The sequence below is a fragment of the Mus caroli genome, chromosome 10 (genome assembly GCF_900094665.2).
Source record: "Mus caroli chromosome 10, CAROLI_EIJ_v1.1, whole genome shotgun sequence".
In the NCBI taxonomy this organism is placed as follows: domain Eukaryota; kingdom Metazoa; phylum Chordata; class Mammalia; order Rodentia; family Muridae; genus Mus; species Mus caroli.
The window spans coordinates 69,383,228-69,389,692 of NC_034579.1; the positions used below are offsets into that span (position 1 = coordinate 69,383,228).

Genomic DNA, 6,465 nt, shown 5'->3' on the forward strand with positions numbered 1-6,465 from the left:
CCCCAGTTATTGAGAGTATCAATCAACTGAAAACTAGTCATCTAGGTGTTATAATAATTTTTCTAATAATTTCCTAATAATCTCTCATGATTCTAGTAAGTTCTATTTTTTTAAAGGTGTTTTCCCAGATGACATTATAATTTTCTGAGAATAAGATTTTGTTTGTAAATTGGCAGGCCTGACAAAATGACCTCAAGATAAACAGTCTGAACTGTACTCATTATAAATTAAGCAAGAGGCTCTCTCCAGGCGTCCTCGTTAGAGTGACATTGTCTTTAAACTCCGAGTGTCAATCCCTGACACACCGCCGTGATGCCCAGGGAAGGCAGGGCGACCTGGAAGTCCAACTACTTCCTTAAGATCATCCAACTTTTGGATGATTACCCAAAATGCTTCATTGTGGGAGCAGACAATGTGGGCTCCAAGCAGATGCAGCAGATCTGCATGTCCCTCCAAGGGAAGGCTGTGGTGCTGATGGGTAAGAACACGATATGTGCGAGGCCAGCAGGGGACACCTGGAGAATAACCCGGCTCTGAGGAAACCGCTGCCTCACATCCAGGGGGACGTGGGCTTCGTGTTCACCAAGGAGGACCTCACTGAGATTAGGGATATGCTGTTGGCCAATAAGGTGCCAGCTGCTGCTCGTGCTGGTGCCATCTCCCCGTGTGAGGTCACTGTGCCAGCTCAGAACACTGGTCTGGGGCCCGAGAAGACCTCCTTCTTCCAGGCTTTAGGCATCATCACCAAAATCTCCAGAGGCACCATTGAAATTCTGAGTGATGTGCAACTGATAAAGTCTTGGAGACAAGGTGGGAGCCAGTGATGCCACACTGCTGAACACGTTGAATATCTCCCCCTTCTCCTTCTGGCTCATCATCCAGCAGGGGTTTGACAACGGCAGCATTTATAACCCAGAAGTACTGGACATCACAGAGCAGAGCCCGCACTCTCGCTTCCTCGAGGGTGTCCGCAGCATGGCCAGCGTGTGTCTGTAGGTCGGGTACACGATTGTTGCCTCGGTGCCCCACTTCATTATCAATGGGTACAAGCGCGTCCTGGCTTTGTCTGTGGAGACTGAGTACACTTTCCCAGCTGCTGAAAAGGTCAAGGCCTTCCTGGCTGATCCATCTGCATTTGCGGCTGCTGCCCCTGCGGCTGCCACCACCACTGCTGCCCCTGCCAAGGCTGAAGCAAAGGAAGAGTCAGAGGAATCAGATGAGGATATGGGATTCGGTCTCTTCGACTAATCCCCTCAAAGCAACCAAGTCAGCTTGCTTAATTTGAGAAAGATGGAAATAAAGGCTTACTTCTCTTAAAAAAAAAAATAAGCAAGAGGAGAACACTACAAAACCTTGAAGAAATTCATTGTTAGTCCAGGATGTTTCTCAGATTTCCACTGGTTCAGCAAAATAGGCAAGACAATCAAATTATAAAAGGAAAGGTTGATTTGGCAAATAAGGGGGGGTTGGATCATGACTGGCTGGCTCTAGTGCTGTGGGTGTGCAGTGGCTCTGTACCTGTGTTGGTAGCATGAAGGGATAGGAGTCCATGCATAAGGTCAGAGAGAATCAGAACATTTACTGTGTTCCCTGGGGACCTAAGCTCACTCACTAAGCCTCACCCCTAATGTATAGGACCTTAATAAGTACCATGAGTTGGGAACTAATCCTTTGACACAGAGACCTACAAGAGACATTCCATATCCAACTATATAGCGCTCAAGTTTATCAGGGAGTTTATTATATAGTGCTACTAGGTAATCATTAATTAATTTTGTAATATTTAAAAATCTCACTATCTAATATATCAGATATCTAAAATTGAAATGAACAATTGTCTGTAGTAAGTCTACACAGTGGAAGTTCTTAGGAAATCAAATTCTCAGTGTCCTGTCAAGAGGACAGAGTAAAGACATTTCCCAGAAAGTCAAGTGAAAGGGCAGGGAGAGAACTAGGAATGAACAGATGCAAAATTCATCGCAATGTCAGAATAACAGGGATTTTTAGAAGCACAACAAAGGAAATGAGACAATTGAAGAAAACATCCCAGAGCCAAAGGATGTGAGTTTTCAGTATGAAAGGGACCCTGAGCGGCCAAGACGATAGGCATCTCACAGTGACATTTCCTAATGCTGAGGCAAAGAATTCCTGCAGCATCCCGCACAGAGTCAGGGGTCAGAATGGCTTAGGTCTCCTCAACAGCTGCTCTGGAGGCTCCAAGGCCACGGGCTGTGCCGGAAGATGAAGGCCATGCTCTTCTGAGGCAGGATGGCGTCTCCCCTGGAACTGGACTTGTAACCAAGCATTAGCTACCTCAGACAGGCAAGACTTTGAAGGACAGGGTCTCTTGCATATCCTTTCAGGAAGCTCCCACAGCACATATGCCATGGAGGAGGAGGAAGGGGAGAGCACACTATGAGAAGACGGGGAAGCAGACATACTTCACAGGAAGGAAGCAAGGGGATTTCCCTGGTGGTGGTGGTGGTGGTGGTGGTGGTGGTGGTGGTGGTGGTGGTGGTGGTGGGAGATTCCAGCATGGCAGCCACACAGCGGGTCCTCAGGGTAGGAGCACAAGTTTAAGACAATCTGGAGAGCCACACATTGAAAAGGGATCAAGATAATAATGGGCAGAGATTAGGTGATTAGAGGGAGTGCTGATAAGACCCACAGAAACACAAATGCATGGGGAAACAAGATAATCAAAACAAAAACACAGCGGAGAGGAAAAGCCATTGTAGCTGACTAAGAGGCTCAATGGTGATTGATATAGGCCTGGGCAAAATAATAAACACTACACTGAGTATTTATTTTTAGTAGATATAAAAAATAATAATAGGGTTCTTTTCAAATCTTTATCTTACTATTTTTGATTGTGTGTGTGTGTGTGTGTGTGTGTGTGTGTGTGTGAGAGAGAGAGAGAGAGAGAGAGAGAGAGAGAGAGACCCATGCACGTGCATAACAGTACCTGTCGAGGCCAGAGGCAGATCCTCCAAGAGCTGGAGTAGTTACAGCGCCAGGGAGCCACCCAATGTGGGTGCTGGGAATTGAATGGTGGTGCTCTGTAAGAGTAGTCTGTGGTTTTAACAACTGTAAACAGTATTTTTTTACATCGTCATACATGCATATTAATCCATTTCTCCTATATTCATTCCCCATCACCCACTCTCCCTCCTGTTATTCTTTCTCTACTTCCTTATAAACCCATCTCTCGTTCCATAGGGGTCTTTCTTCTACTTTCAACCTTCCCTTCCTTCCTTCCCTCCCTCTCTCCTTCCCTCCCTCTCTTCCTCCCTCCCTTCTTCCTCCTTTGCATCCTTCCTTTTTGACAGAATCTCATACACTCTAACCTGGTCTCAAACTTGCTGTGTCACCATGGCTGCCCTTGAACTCCAGACCCTCAGCCTTCACCCTCCAAATGCTTGTAAGTGTGGGCTACCACACCTGTCTTCATGTTTTCTTTATGCTTACATTTTACAGTCTACATATGGCACCCGAGGGAAAACACATGACGTTTGCCTAACTGTGCCTTATTTTGCTTCACGCACATTCTCCAGCTTATTTTCCTGCCAATATCATACAATTCTGTAGCCAAATAAAATTCAATAGTACACACAACCACTGGAAAACTCTATTGCCTATGTCCCTATGTTTTTGGAATTTCTCTTTTACTGTTAGTTTTTTAGATAGGGCCTCACTCTGTAGCCCTGACTGGCATGAAACTCACAGAGAGTCACCTGTTTCTCATACGACACTTTTATTATTGATCCGTCTGCCGACGGGCATCTAGGCTGGTTCTGTGCCTCAGCAGTTGTGAGCAGTGTTGCAATAATCATGGATGCTCAGGTATCTGGAGTTTGCTGGCTTTGATTTTTCTTGAGTGTAACTCCTGTGAATGGTAGTGTTAGATTAGAGGGTGTGGTTCTATTTTTAACTTGTGGGTTTCCATAGCGGCTGTACTAATTTCCATTCCCACCAGCAATGTATACGTGTTTCTCTGCCCCCCTACATCCTTGACCAGCATCTGTTTCTGTTCTTGATAACAGCCATTCTGACAAGGGTGGAATGTCAGTCAGTACAGTTTTGAATCTCCCTGAAGGCTAAGGATTTCGAATACTTTAAAATACCCATTGGACCGATATAGTTCTTCTGAGAACTGCCTGATCAATTAATTTGCCTATTTACTGCTTGACTCTTTTTTGTTTGTTTCTTTCTATTATTTCTTTATATTCTCAGCTATTAACTCTCCATTGGATAATCATTAGCAAAGATTCCCCTCCATTCTGTTGAGATCATTTCTTCATTTCTGCGATGGTTTCCCTTGCCCTGTGGAAGCTTTTAATTCTGTAAAATTGTATTTGTCGGATTTTGCAATTGTTTCCTGAGCTGTTTTGGAAAAAGGCCTCGTTGATGTCTCTGCATCCTGAAGTGTTTTTTCTAGCCACCTTCAGGGCTTTGATCTTATTATACATTAAAGTCTCTCATCTAGTTTGAATTGATCTTTACATAGGGCAAGAGAGGGGAGTCCAGTTTCATTCCTCTGCGTGTGGGCATCCAGTTTTCCCAACACCGTTAAAAAGGCTGCCTTTTCTCCGACGAATATTTTCAACGTCTTTGTCTAAAACAAAGTGGCTCTCACTGTGTTTTATTGCTGGGTCCTTTATTCTACTGCACCGAACTCCAAGTCTGTTGTTCTGTCAATACCAAGGCGTATTTGCTACTACGAGATACTGTGATATCACTGAAATTGACTTTTCTGCTTAGTGTTTGGGCTAGTCAAAGGTTTTCCATATGAACTCTAGGTTTGTTCCTCTGAACTCAGTAGAGGATGCCGTAGGGATTGACAGAGATGCTGAGTCTTAGGTCTCTTGGTAGGGGAGCCATTTTCTCAATAATAATATATCCCACGAAAATAGAAGGGTTTCCCCATCTACCAGGATCTTCCTTAATTTCTCCAGTTTTTCAAAGTTTTTATTGTAAAGGGTTTCTGACCTAGGCATTTTGAAGCTACACTATTGATATACCCACAATTAAGCCATAATTGGATCAGGCACACGGGATACCGGGTGGGCGGGCACAGGTAGAGAAAAGGGTAAACCTAATTCAGTCAAGTCCTTATTTCCCATGATGTTTATGAAGTTAACAGATAAAGCCTGGACAGAGAGATCAGGATGTGGCATTATAAACACATCATTTGGAGATAAGTAAATTCCAGAAGAATTCATTAAACAAGCTCAGAGTGCTTCCTCGTGGAGAGGGAAATGGCTTTGAGATTGGTCGAGGGAGACCTCGGACCACTCTTTAAGAAGCCTTGGAGGACTAGTGTACTTTTATGACTCTGTGCTTGTGGTACTTGAAAGCAAGTTGAAAAATCACAAGGCTGTGGTAAACAGTGGCCTGCACTGTTTACAGACACCCAAATGTGGGCACTGATGTAAGCATCCAGGACTTCTGAGCAGCCAGAGATGATGCACCATGCAGGACCTGCATGGGGTTGACCTCATACCATGCCCTAAGCAAATGTCCATTGTCTCACCTCCAGCAACCAGACTCAAGGAGGAGTGAAGGTTTTCAGGGCAGTAGGTATCAGCAGAAACCTCTGAGAAGAGATAGGGCTGCAGGCTGCTATTGAAGAGCCTTATTTGGAGAAGGACAAGGGGTAGGCATGGCACCGAGGGTGTGCAAACACACGCAGGCTGGCAGTGGAGACAGACTGGCCCCAGGAGCATAAGAAGAATGAGAATGAGAAGGTTGGAGGTGTTTGTTTGTTTGTCTGTTTTTATTTTGTTGGGCAAAACAAGGCTCCCTATGGCTGGTTACTGCCCTAGGGATCTAATCCTTGACTGGACTCCTGAGTTTTCAATTGTGTTAAAAGACAGGCCCAAAGAGGTTGACTTCTGACCAAGTTTAGTTGTTAGTTCCTAGTGGCATGGCACAGAGACCAGGTAAAGGATCAGATCTCAGGGCTAAATGCTGAGCAGAGACCCTTAGAATCAGAGACGAAACATGTTTCATGAAATTCACAGGAAAGAGACTTCAAATCAGTAAAGAAAAGACCCAGAGTCCCCAGTCCCTTCTCTGCTACGTCTTGCTTTGTGACTCCAGATGAGTCAATCACTTCAGAGTTCATTACAGTAAAAATACCCAACTAGATGCTTTGAGGGTCCCTCTGATCAGGTAAGAAACACCTCAAGGACAAGAACCTTGTCTGTCTCCTTCATTAATCCTTTCCCCCAGGTACTGAACAAAGTGGGTCTGAAATAGCCCAAACAGCAGGTAATAGGGTGTGTGCATATGAACAGGGTTCAAGACTAGCCTCAAACTCACTACATCTCCGACAATAGCCCCAAACTCTGATTTCCTTGATACCACTTCCCAAGTGCTGGGATTGCTAGCATTCACTATCACACCTGGTTTACCAATACATATGCAAGGGAATGTGGCGGGGAGATAACATTATCAGTTCAC

At 44.8% G+C, this 6,465-nt stretch overlaps 1 pseudogene; it reads left to right on the forward strand.

Annotated features, from left to right (window-relative positions):
• Positions 1-312: 312 nt before the first annotated feature.
• LOC110303929 lies at positions 313-1,248 on the forward strand (annotated as a pseudogene).
• The last annotated feature ends 5,217 nt before the right edge of the window (positions 1,249-6,465 follow it).